The following is a 12,016-nucleotide window of genomic DNA, read 5'->3' as shown; positions in this document are numbered from 1 at the left end:
AACAAATTGACACCATTTCTATCTCAGCGAATGGTCAAGGCTTCCTGCATGCACAGATCACAAATAAATGGACATCTACCTAAAGTATCCTCACAACATCTTCATGAAGAAATAATCACCAAATAGGTTTGTGTAGTTGTGTAAATTGTCTCTTTTTTGTTTGTTTTGTGTTTCCGTCCACGGGCTGAGAAAGTTATTAAAATGTAAACTAATGGGGGAATTTTGCTTTCATTAGAAATAATCATTTGCACTTATTTTGGGGCCAAACCTCTCCTAATTTATCCTTAGGGGGTTCAGAGGAAGCAGCAGTTAATGATGTATTATATAACAGTCAAAGATTCAAATGTATTCCTTTCAATTTATGTCAATTTATTTGGCTCTAATTCACCAGAAAAAGAGTTTCTGTGAACTTCTCATATGAAAAGTAAGTTTAATGTACAAATCACCTAATTGAGTTAATTAATGCATCATAATATTTCAATCTAATTCCAATCACCATCTTGTTCCATGTGTTTTCTTTAGGTGATTTGCAGGAAGGCAGGAAATGTCTTGTGAATTAGCAAACTAGATGCATACAGCTTTTGCCAGCAAAAGAGCAAAAAATGAACGTGCATTAATGTTTGCAGGATATGCAAGAAAAAAGCATTAGAGACTCGTTTCTAAGCATTCATATTTTCCAGCTGATGAAAATTTTTGCAGCTATTGCACTTGTAGTTGATCACAGTATACGTTCTTATGTAATGTAAGCAGAAACCTCCTCTGACTAAACAGAGGCAGTATATTTGAAATAGACTAAGAAGTTAGGCTACGGTTTAGATGGATGGCACTACAGAGCACAAAAACAGACCTGATCGTTTGATTTGACAACCGGAATAACAAAAATGCAACACAAACATCACACTGAACCATGCAGACTAACTTCATGTGAGGTACGTGCACCTGTTGAGGCTCAGAACAGGTAAAGTCGTACACACAGACTTTCTAGATGTGCAGTACGAACACAGTTTCACAAAAGACAGCCACCGCTCTGAACTATAGAGGAGGGACTAATTGAAGGGGAACAGAGGGGTCCTATCTGTCTGTGCTATTTGATGTCGCACCTTCCTCTCAAGGCATCTTCTGAGAGCTGGTGATAAGCTGTGAAATCAGCTTTCATAGCACATTCTAAAAGGGAATGAGAGGTGGCTCGAAAGCATCAATGCCTTCGTGTCAAAGCATGTTTGACTAAATCAAACATGTGACTCACGCTATCGGCACTTCATTTGAAATGGGGATTTCGCTCTCTGTTTCACTTCAGCCATTTAAACACAAGCATGCTGAACAATGTCTGTTCGACAATGTACAAGGGAGGACTTAAAGTGAGCCCACACTCGTTTTGTCAGTACATCTGCTGTGGACGCTGCTGTTCCAGGAAGAAGATGTGAGCTGGAGGACGGGGAGACAGAAAGCTGTAGGATTTGGAGTCTTACTCATTAATATTCATGACATACAAACATCTTGCCTCTTATTGGCCAACAGCAACTTGATTCTTCCACTGCTTCCAACGTTGTTGATTTATCTTTACAAATAACTCAAGAAATAAGGAGTTCTGCTATATTATAGAGTTCTTAATGCTAACAGTTAGCTTCTACTAGCCGAGATATGCTCTGCTCTCTCCTGGATGCTAGATCAACAGCAGCCTTCTCCGTCGTCAGTCAAGATGGGTGAGTCCATAAATGTCCAACAGTGTGACATAGATCTGTGTGGCTTTTTCTGAGCCGAGTGTTTCTGCATAGGGCTGAACGATTTTAGGAAAAAAGTTAATTGAAAATTTTCTAGCAGAAATTGAGATTTCAGTTCAATTCACAATTTTCTTCAGACAAAAGTACAGCACTAGCCTGTCAAGCCATCCTGTATATTAAGTTTAAGTGAAAAGATGTTCTAGATTCTAATCTAGTACAACAAATCATTCACATTAATATTTACTATTTAATCATACAATAAAATCAGTTAAAGCTAATAATAAATTACCCCATTATTATCTTTTTGTATGTGCTTGTGAAGCAACTTGTGATTTTAATCTAGAGAGGTGCTTTATAAAAACATGTTCTTGTTCTACACCAAAAATGCAAGGAGGAAATCTGAAGGTAGAAACAGCTTTCAAATGTATTAAATAACAAAAAATGCTGCAGTTCCCCCTGCATTACCAAGGCAGGCTGGCTGCACGTTTTTCAAACCATTTTTAAAAGAGAAGTTGAACTTTCAAGTCAACTAAAGTGCGCAACTCCGCACTCGCTGAAACATAAACCAATCTTTAAAAATCAGCCTGAACCTACTTCGATGCGGGAGGAATCTCTCTATCCCTCACTCACCTACGTTCCCTCTCTCTATCCCTCACTCACCTGCGTTCTCTCTCTCTCTCCCTCACTCACCTACGGTGCCATTATTATCGGCTCTAGTGTCGCTGTGTGTGGAAAAAAATAAAGCAGGGAAAATAACCTTAATGTGCAGCTCTGTCAGCTGTGGAATTGGGCTTGGCTCTGGACGGTACACCCCACCCCCGCGCTGGCTGTTGCCACCTCCGTAACACAGGGGGAAATCCCAGATCTAAAAAAACGTTACACAACAGATCCTTAATCAGACAAAACCGCAAAAAAAAAAAAAAAAAAAACGCAGCTTTGACCTGATCGCAATTTCAGTCCAAAAACAATCATTCAGCCCTATTTCTGCCTTTATTTTTTTTCCATAGCTAATGCAGGAAATAGGTGTAGAAGACTATATTCATGTTCTGCATGCATGTGGAATTCAGCTTTGTCGATCACATTTCAAAAGGAACAAGTATTATAAGTTTCTCAGGGAACCTCACTTTAAAAGATGCACTTAAAATGCCCACATTTTTTTGAGTGTTTGCTAGTTCGATTGCTGTTTTAAATGCAGTCTGTCAGTTCTACAAACATACACCAAAAATACAAACATAATCTTTTTTCAAACATCAGATTAACTAAATGAATGAAAATGATGTCCTGAACAGCAATTTAACTTTTAGCATAACCCAAATGTACTTGTTAGTTTCCACAATAATTATCTGATTGCCTGCTGCACCCACAGAACAAACCTTTTTTAGTTTAGTTTGTTGTGTTTTGGGGTCTTGAAAACCAAGCTGAAGAATAGACAGTGGTACTGTTTTGTTTAAACAGCATGTAGATAATTAGTCATTGATTCGCAAGCAATTGTATTTTAAATTGTTTCCCTCTGTGCTTCAGTGTAAGAAGGCTGCTGTTAGAATAGCACTGTAGTACAATAAAACAAATTGCATTATTGTGTCTCGACTCATGGAGAACTCCAAACCTTCTAAAAAGATGTGGTTGCCAATAAAATTTCTAAAGAAATCCAATGAGAAGTAATGTCAGATTAAGTATTTATATTTAGCACTGCACAATTATTACAGTTTTAATCACTAACAATCTGGAGTTTTAACAATTGTAAAAAAATAAAAATAAAAAAAAAACAATACAAGCCAGTTATTTACTCCTCCCTCCTGTGCTGCTCCAAGTTGCAAATCAAGCTCACCTCCCACACAGCATAGCCAACCTACAGTGGCAACTTTGTCGCAATTTCAAGCAACTTTTCAGACCCCCTTCTTGACTTTGTTTCCTAAAAACATGGCGAAAGACTGGGCAACATTTCTGAGGGCCCTCAGAAACTTTCTGTATAACTTTGTCATTGATATTCACCACAGGTTAGGAAAACACACTGCCTGCACTCCGGACTCTCCTTCCGGACATTAGGGAAGGGAATGATGTGTGCACGTTAGATCGACTGACCAATCATAAACCTTTCACACTAGAGCTCACGCTCTAAAAAGTTGTTTTACAAACTAAATAAATTCTAAACATAGCTAGCCATATCCAAAGAGATTTATACACCATCTCACTGGGTGAGATCATTCGATCACATGGCTTCTCCTACCACTGCTATGCAGATGACACCTAGCTCTATCTGTCATTTCCACCGGACGACCACACTGTCTCTACACGAATATCAAACTGTCTCTCCGAGATACCATCTCCAACTCAACCTCTCTAAAACTGAACTACTTGTCATCCCAGCAAAACCATCCATACAGCACAATATCTCATTCCAAAATGACTTCCTATCTCTGGCTCCTTCAAAGGCAGTTCGAAATCTGGGTGTTGTGATTGATGAACACCTGACCTTTGACTCATGTCGCTTTGCGCTGTATAACATATGAAAGATCAGACCATACCTAACACAACATTCCACCCAGCTCCTGGTGCAATCTACTGTCATCGCCCGCCTCGATTACTGCAATGCCCTTCTAACTGGTCTTCCAGCCTGTACTGTGAGACCTCTTCAAATGGTCCAGAACGCAGTGGCGCGTCTGGTCTTCAATCAGCCCAAAAGAGCACACGTCACCCCTCTGTTCATTGAGCTCCACTGGCTACCGCTAGCAGCACGCATCAAATTCAAATTGCTAACACTAGCATACAAAGTCCGAGATGGTACGGCTCCCATCTACCTGAATCCTCTTGCAAAGGCTTACGTCTCAGCCCGGCCGCTCCAATCATCACAAGATCGTCGGCTAGCAGTACCTACACCACGCTCAGGACAATCCAGACACATGCATCGTTCCACAAATGTGGAACGACCTACCAAGCACTACAAGAACAGGGGCTTCCTTTTTGACCTTCAAGAAACTCCTGAAGACCCTGCTCTTCAGAGAGCATCTTCTAAACTAGCACCCTCCCTGCACCCGTCCCCCTCTCTACTGTCCAGTCCTTGTTCCCTCCTCTCCATGATTCATCATGCTGCCTCACTGCCACCTACGTCTGACTGGAAATTGGTTGTTGTTCTAGTTGTTGTTGCTATTGTTGTTGTTAGCCTCAAGGCTTGTTGTTAGCCTCAAGGGCAACATGCCGATTATCACTTGTAAGTCGCTTTGGACAAAAGTGTCTGCTAAATACATAAACTTAACATTTATATCTTATCAACGCTGCAGACTCTCACACAAAGAGCGTTAGACACGCATTTGACTGTCTTCAAGCATTCTCATGCCACACCTCCAATTTCACACTGATAAATAATCATAGTTCATCTGACTTAGCGACACCTTGCACCACGCTACTGTCAGGGGTGCCTCCAGAAAATGTTGATAAGGGTGGCCAGATGGGGCCAAAGAAATTTTTGGGGTGGCACACCAAATTGGTCCTTGTGGTAACTCTGGTTGAATTTAGCCTGTGGCGATGTGCTGCATTGCACCTTTATTCGTTTTTATTAAATTAACAGTACGTTTCCAAAACATTTAACTTAAATTTTACAAACACAAACATTTTAGAAAAATACATTTCAGTAATAAATTTTTTTATCCCAAGTTAAATTTGAAAGTAAATTTTTTTTTAAATGTGAGCAGCAGAAACATATGTATATTTTTTCATTCTGATTATTTCTTTACTCATTAATTGTAATATTTTATTTTGTTTTACAATTATGTCTTGAATAAACAAGATCAATATATGGTTTGACTGAACATTAATATGATTTGTTAACACTGGTTTTTCCTGGGGGGGTGGGGGCAGCAATTTTCTAGGGGTGGCCATGGCCACCCTTTGGGGGCGCCCTTGGCCACTGTACACACTCCCCTACGGCACCGCTGGAGAGGGCTAAATAAGTTCACTACAAAATAAATGTTTATATTTTGTATTTGTTTTTATATTATCTGGTGTCCGTATTAACAGTGCTTGTTTTTAGGGTATGTATTGGGTCGACTTAAATAAGTTAAACTTCAGCCTATGCCCTTTGGGTCAAATTGTGTCCTCTTTTTCACGAGGAATCAGGAGCTGTATTTGTGATTTAATGTCTTTTTTTTCTTTCTTGTCATTTATTTCTGATTGTTCCCTTTGCAAGTTGATGACAGAATACATAAATAAATAAAATCAACATCAATTAATTATCATCTTAAATAATCGAGATCTCAATTTCAGTCAAAATAATCGTGATTATCACTTTTGCAGCCTTACTTATACTATTGTTAACTTAAGTCATTCTATCTTGCTCCTAGAGAATTTTCTTCTTAAGGAGCAAACAAAATGGCACTGGTTGTCAGCACAGTACTTTTACCATTATAATAGACCAGGGGTGTCAAACTCAAACTCACACGGGGCCGAAATGAAACTCTGGGACGGAGTCGAGGGCCAAACTTAATATTTTTTGAAAAAGTGACGGCAAATTTGCACATTTTCTTTATCAACATATATGCAATTTTGAACCTTTAAATTTGGAAACAAACATTTCTGCATTAACACTGAATGTGGAATAACCAAATTACACACGAGCAAGTCAGTTTTAAATAAAACGCATGAGTGGTATTCAATACTTGTGGTATAATCAGCATTTTTAAAACCTATTCAGGATTTATGTTTTCTTGTTTATTCATTAATCTTATTTTTTATTCTCCTTTTTTTCCTCCTGTAATACGTGTCATCACTGCTGTGACGTCTAGCTTTCCCCACTGAGGAAGAATAAAGGGATTTTCTATTCTATTCATCTATCTGCAGCCTTTCCACTTCCTTTTTACTGTAGGTTAAATCTTTTCTCACGGGCCAACAACAAAATAAAAATATCATTTTATCTTAAATGAAAATGCAACATCTCACCTGTTTCATGTTTTGGAGCAGATAAAGAGCATAAAACCAACATATTTAAAGCTCAGTTTGTTCCACTGGTTTACTGTGATGCTCACCTGTTGCAGCCAGATACCTGCATCATGGGGTTGATCTGAGCTGAGGAGGAGACTCCTGTTGTTTTGTTCATCTTCATCATAATAATGACAACATTAGATGACAACAGGTGCTCACATAGGTTCGTGCTGCTGAACATGTCTGAGCAGCTTGACCACGTTGTTGTGTGTCGGGGAGGAAACACAACAGCAACCACAGAGTCATGCTGGTTTGAGCGTGTCACTGCTCGCTGGAGTTATATCGGCTCTGTCTGGAAGGTAGTTGGAAAACTTTCTCTTTCAGTCGTGAACACATTACTGAGCGACTAGAATCTCCGTTTCTGGGCTTCAACGTCAGAAAACAGCTGAGTGAACTCGGCACTGAGCGAGAGGAGTGTTTAGTTTGTCCGAGACAGCGGAGCTGCAGACACCGGCAGCAGGCACTGGAAAAAACACAAAGGAGGGGGCACGTCGGCTCTGCGCTGACGCCGCAAAGTATCATGAGAGTTGAAGTCTTTGTGGTAAAATCGGCCAGCGGGCCAGTTTTAATATATTTTTGATATTTATCTCGCGGGCCACATAAAAATGCTCCGCGGGCCGCATCTGGCCCACGGGCCTTGATTCTGACATATGTGTAATAGAATATATTCACACATAAACACAGCCATATGCAATTTTTGGGATTTTGTTAAAATGAGATGCAACTCTTCGGCCAGATCACTGAGCTCTCTCTGGAAATGTTTTCAACTGTGTATAGAAAGAATTCTTTGCAATTTTGAGTGTTACTTGCTTTCCTCTGAATCTGAACAGATACACACCCAAAACACATCTCATACCACTCCAACATCCTGCATAAAAACTCTATGAACAGCAGGAGTCTGCTACATTCTCTTCTCTTTTAGAAGCAACAACAGGAGCGATTTCACACTGGTTTCCTATTCGTTCACTGCCCTCTCATCTCTTGGGTTCCCAGTGGTGCTACTTTTTGAAGCAGATTTGATTCCTCACATTTGTACATCTATCTTCCTTAAGAGGGCCGACTATGATTGCTTTGATCCCTTTCACAGGAGAAAACTCAGACCTGAACAGCCAGCCACCCTGATGAGAGGAGTCATTGCTTCCTGCAGCTCGCTGCAAATCTTCTCCTGGTTGACATGGGAACACTGGATGTCATTTAAATTGGTGAACAACAATTCTGCTGCTGACTTCATGGAGAAGAAAATTCGATTGCTCATTGAAAAATGGAACCAAAATAGATCCAATGTTCAGTTGACTGGTTGTTGCATGAGTCACACAATGACTTGAACAGTCATGTATTTTGGGCAAAAAACATTTTGATGAAATGTTGAGGGCCACTGTTTGTTCTTGCTGTACTCTACCTTAATCGCACATCATTGTATCAAAATTCTATCCCTCCATGTTGTGCATTTCAGGAAAAAAACACTACAACTTCAAAGGTTTGGGAAAATTGTTCAGTCGATACATTTGCAGTGGTCTCTGGTAGGAATGAATGCTTTGCAAGCTGTACTCGGGGCAAAAAAATATTTAAAAAAGCCCAGAATCACGTGGATCAGCAAGGACAAGACACACACAGAGTGACAGCAGACAGCAGGACTTGGGAGTCGTATCTCCTAATATTTCTTTTTCTTTTACTAAATAACAGCAATGCATCTCTACCACTGACTTGTAAGATGTTTTATCTCTACAAATTACACAAGCCTTCAGGAGCTTTTCTGTTTGGTGGTGCTGCTAATGCTAGCGGTTAGCTTCTGCTAGCCAAAACAATCTCTGATGTTTCCTGGCCGCTTAACCACCAACAGCCTTCCCCGTTGTGAGTCAAAATGTGTGAGTCCATGAATGTTAAGTGACAGTAAGTAAGTAAGTAAGCAAGTAAGTAAGCTTTATTTATATAGCACCTCTCACAGACAAAAAGGTCACAAAGTGATTCACAAGTTTAAATGATACATAAAAAGGCTACTATAAAATACAGTCACAATATACATAAAATGTCGTATACAGCCAATCCGCATACGAAATATGTTTAGAATGTCCAGAGAAACAAATGGGTTTTCACATTGCTCTTAAAAGCATCAACTGAGTCGAGTGAACGTAAGAACAGAGGTAACTCATTCCAGAGCTTTGGCGTGACGGCCTGGAATGAGTGATCTCCTCAAGTCTTGAATCGAGTATGGGGGCCCATAAGAACATTTTGATCCAACAGTGTGACATTGATCTGGCTTTTCAAATCCTAGAGTTTCACTGTCTATTTTCTATAAGACGCTAATGCAGGAGATAGTTGTAGAAGACTATTTTCATGTTCAGCCTGCACGAAAACCTCACAGTGAGCAATTAATATCAGAGACAGTCATTAAAAAGTTTTCTTTTCTGTGTTGCACATCTTTATCTAATTCACTGCCAATAAAAACTAAAGTCAGCATTTGCATTATTTTGCTGTGTGGGTGTCGGAACAAGCCCCTGCAGAGTGAGAACAAACATCCCAGCTCTAAAGCCGATCTTCATCCGCATACATCACACGTCACGTGATCAGGAAGCAGAAAATCCATGTGTTAGATCGTTTTGGGCCACTGCTGTAAAAAAAGTGAGGCGCGAACCAGAAAAGCTTCTGCCGATCACAATTCTAAAACGGATTATGAAAGAACAGACAACGTTTGAAACATGGAGATTCTTCCTGATGTAAGAGGTGAGTCTACTCTTTGTTTTGCTAGTTTTGGACATCCTAGCGTGCGACGTTCTGTGACTCTTAAAAAAAACTGTAAAAACGCTGAAAAAGGCTGGCAGCGAAGGGTTTTTCTGATCAAGAAAAGTTTAAATTGTCCAAAGAAGTTCACAGCGATTTCAAACAAGTGCTGTTCCTGAGCTGACCCCATCTTTGTTGTTTATCTCTGTCACAGCTCTAGTGATTGGCTAGACACAAAATAGTTTGGGCCAATGGCAGAGCTGCAGAAGCCACAATGGAGTGTGTCTTGACTGACCATTTGTCCTGAAGACTTTTGGTTTGACATAATTTTCCTGAAGCCTTTTGGTTTGAAAACTTTGTTCCTGAAGTTTATTTGGTTTGACAACATTTCCTTTAGGGTTTTGGTTTAACAATTTTTTAATGAAGCCTTTTGGTTTGACGACTTTTCTCCTGGAGCTGTTTTTCCTGATTCCTTTTTGTCTCACACTAATTAGACAGAAGTCTGGTTTTTGAATGAAAGCTAAGGCTTTTTTCTCTATGGTTTAATGTCTGAGACCTGAGGATGTCCTAAAATGTACACCATACTTAGCCGAGATGAACATAAAATAAAATAAACCAGATCTTTTTGGATAAATGCTGTCATCTCTCTCTCTCTTTGCTTGTTATCTCATGAACTACCAAGATCACGCGTGGTCCTGCATTTCTCTGGTAATTTTATGACCATGCAAGACCAGCTGCATGCAACACATTTTCTGCCAGTTTGTGTCTGAGAAGCTCCTGGTGGGAATAGAGCTTACTCACTGACTCACTTACTATTACTATATATCATTGAAATGCTGGGTACCAGTCATATTTTAGGACAATAGGAGTAAGCTGCAGTACACAGAGGGAACCAACATATACACAAGGAGAACATACAAACTCCATGCAGAAAGACCCTTGGTTGGGATGTGAATCCTAAACTAACTAGCTGTAAGGCCACTGTTCTGCAAAGGAACAAAACCATTTACACTAAACTAGAGCTGAAAGGATTCCTCGAGGACCTCGAACAATTCGAGTACAAAAAAGCCTTGGGTAAAATTCTCTGCCTCAAGGGTTCGTTTAATTCATGTTTAATTAATTCATGGCTTTGCAATCGCCCGGGGTCATGTTTCACCCAGTCCAAAATAAGTGACGCACATACACACTGCACTGAATGCACACGCGAGTAGCGAATATAACTTAACTTTCTCTTAAGCCATGGCGGACAACGTGGACCCCGGTGGAGTGCGAAAAAGACAGAAAATGTTAAAGGTGTGGGACCATTTTTCACGTTGTAAGGCGGAAAACGTAGTCCAGTGCAAATACTGTAAAATGGATTTAGAAGAAGAAGAAGAAGAAAATATCATTTCTATAGCGCCTCTCAAGATAAAAACCACGAGGTGCTTCACAAAAACAAAAAATGTAAAAATATAAAAAAGAATTTAGAAAATGTTTAAAAATATATTTTAAAAGAGCAAAAAATAAAATAGACAGTTGTGATTAAAAAATGTTAAGAAAGTGAGAGAGTGAATAGGAAAGATATCAGTGGATCCTGAGGAAGGTGGAATAGGTAGAGAGAGCAGAATAGAGAGATAGTGGTGAAGGTCATACAAAAGCCAGCTTGAACAAGTGAGTTTTCAGCTGCTTTTTAAAGGAGTCCAATGAGTCCACTGATCTCAGGCTCAGGGGGAGAGAGTTCCAGAGTCTGGGGGCCACAGCAGCAAATGATCTGTCACCTTTGGTCTTTAGCCTGGTGCGCTGCACAACCAGTAAGCTTTGATCACTGGACCTCAGGGACCTGCTGGGGGTGTAGGGACTAAGAAGATCACCAATGTAAGATGGTGCTTGTCCATGTAAGGCCCTATAGACCAGAACCAGGATCTTGAAATGAACCCTGAAGTTGACTGGCAGCCAATGAAGCTGGAGAAGAAGCGGGGTGATGTGGGTGTGTTTGGAGGACTTGGTCAGAAGCCGAGCACAGGCATTCTGAACCATCTGTAGATGGTTCAGGGAGGTTTTGCTCAGACACGTGAAAAGAGAGTTACAGTAGTCTAAGCGTGAGGAGATGAAGGTGTGGAGAACAGTCTCAAGTTCAGAGCGGGACAGAATGGGACTCAGCTTAGCAATGTTCCTAAGATGGAAGAAGGAAGAGCAAACAAGAGAACTGACATGAGAATCCAGGGTGAGTGCTGGGTCAAAGGTCACACCAAGATTCCTGACGGAAGGTTTGTTGTGAGAAGCAAGCTGACCAAGACAGTCTCTGACTTTGGGAACCAGCTTGCCTGGGGCACAGATGAGGATCTCAGGCTTATCTTCATTCAGCTGTAGAAAACTCCCAGCCATCCAGGTTTTGATAAGAGTCTAAGCAGGTGTGTGACAGCTGCAGCTTAGACATCTCATGGGGCTTAAAGGAGATGTACAGTTGGATGTCATCTGCATAAAGATGGTAGGAGATTCCTTTGAAGGAGCTCAGGATGTGCTGAAGAAAAAGCAGATAGAGGAGGAAGAGCAGAGGCCCCAGCACAGAACCTTGTGGGACACCATGGGTAAGGGAGGTTGTGGAGGACCTAAACTTGGGGATG

The 12,016-nt window shown here is 40.5% G+C and overlaps 1 protein-coding gene across 5 annotated transcripts in view; it reads right to left on the bottom strand.

Annotated features, from left to right (window-relative positions):
* LOC107376025 (protocadherin-15) overlaps positions 1-12,016 on the bottom strand; it is a 383,296-nt gene that overhangs the window by 240,407 nt on the left and 130,873 nt on the right. Inside the window, exon 2 of one of the 5 annotated variants that reach the window (XM_070542553.1) lies at positions 2,479-2,586. The exons of the other annotated variants lie outside the window; for them this stretch is intronic. The gene's annotated coding sequence lies outside the window, so the exon portion shown is untranslated. The remainder of the gene's footprint in view (positions 1-2,478; positions 2,587-12,016) is intronic. 5 annotated transcript variants of the gene reach the window in all.

This window comes from Nothobranchius furzeri, chromosome 12, assembly GCF_043380555.1.
Source record: "Nothobranchius furzeri strain GRZ-AD chromosome 12, NfurGRZ-RIMD1, whole genome shotgun sequence".
NCBI lineage: Eukaryota > Metazoa > Chordata > Actinopteri > Cyprinodontiformes > Nothobranchiidae > Nothobranchius > Nothobranchius furzeri.
The sequence above is the reverse complement of the archived record's forward strand: the minus strand, read 5'-3'. Positions and strand labels throughout refer to the sequence as shown.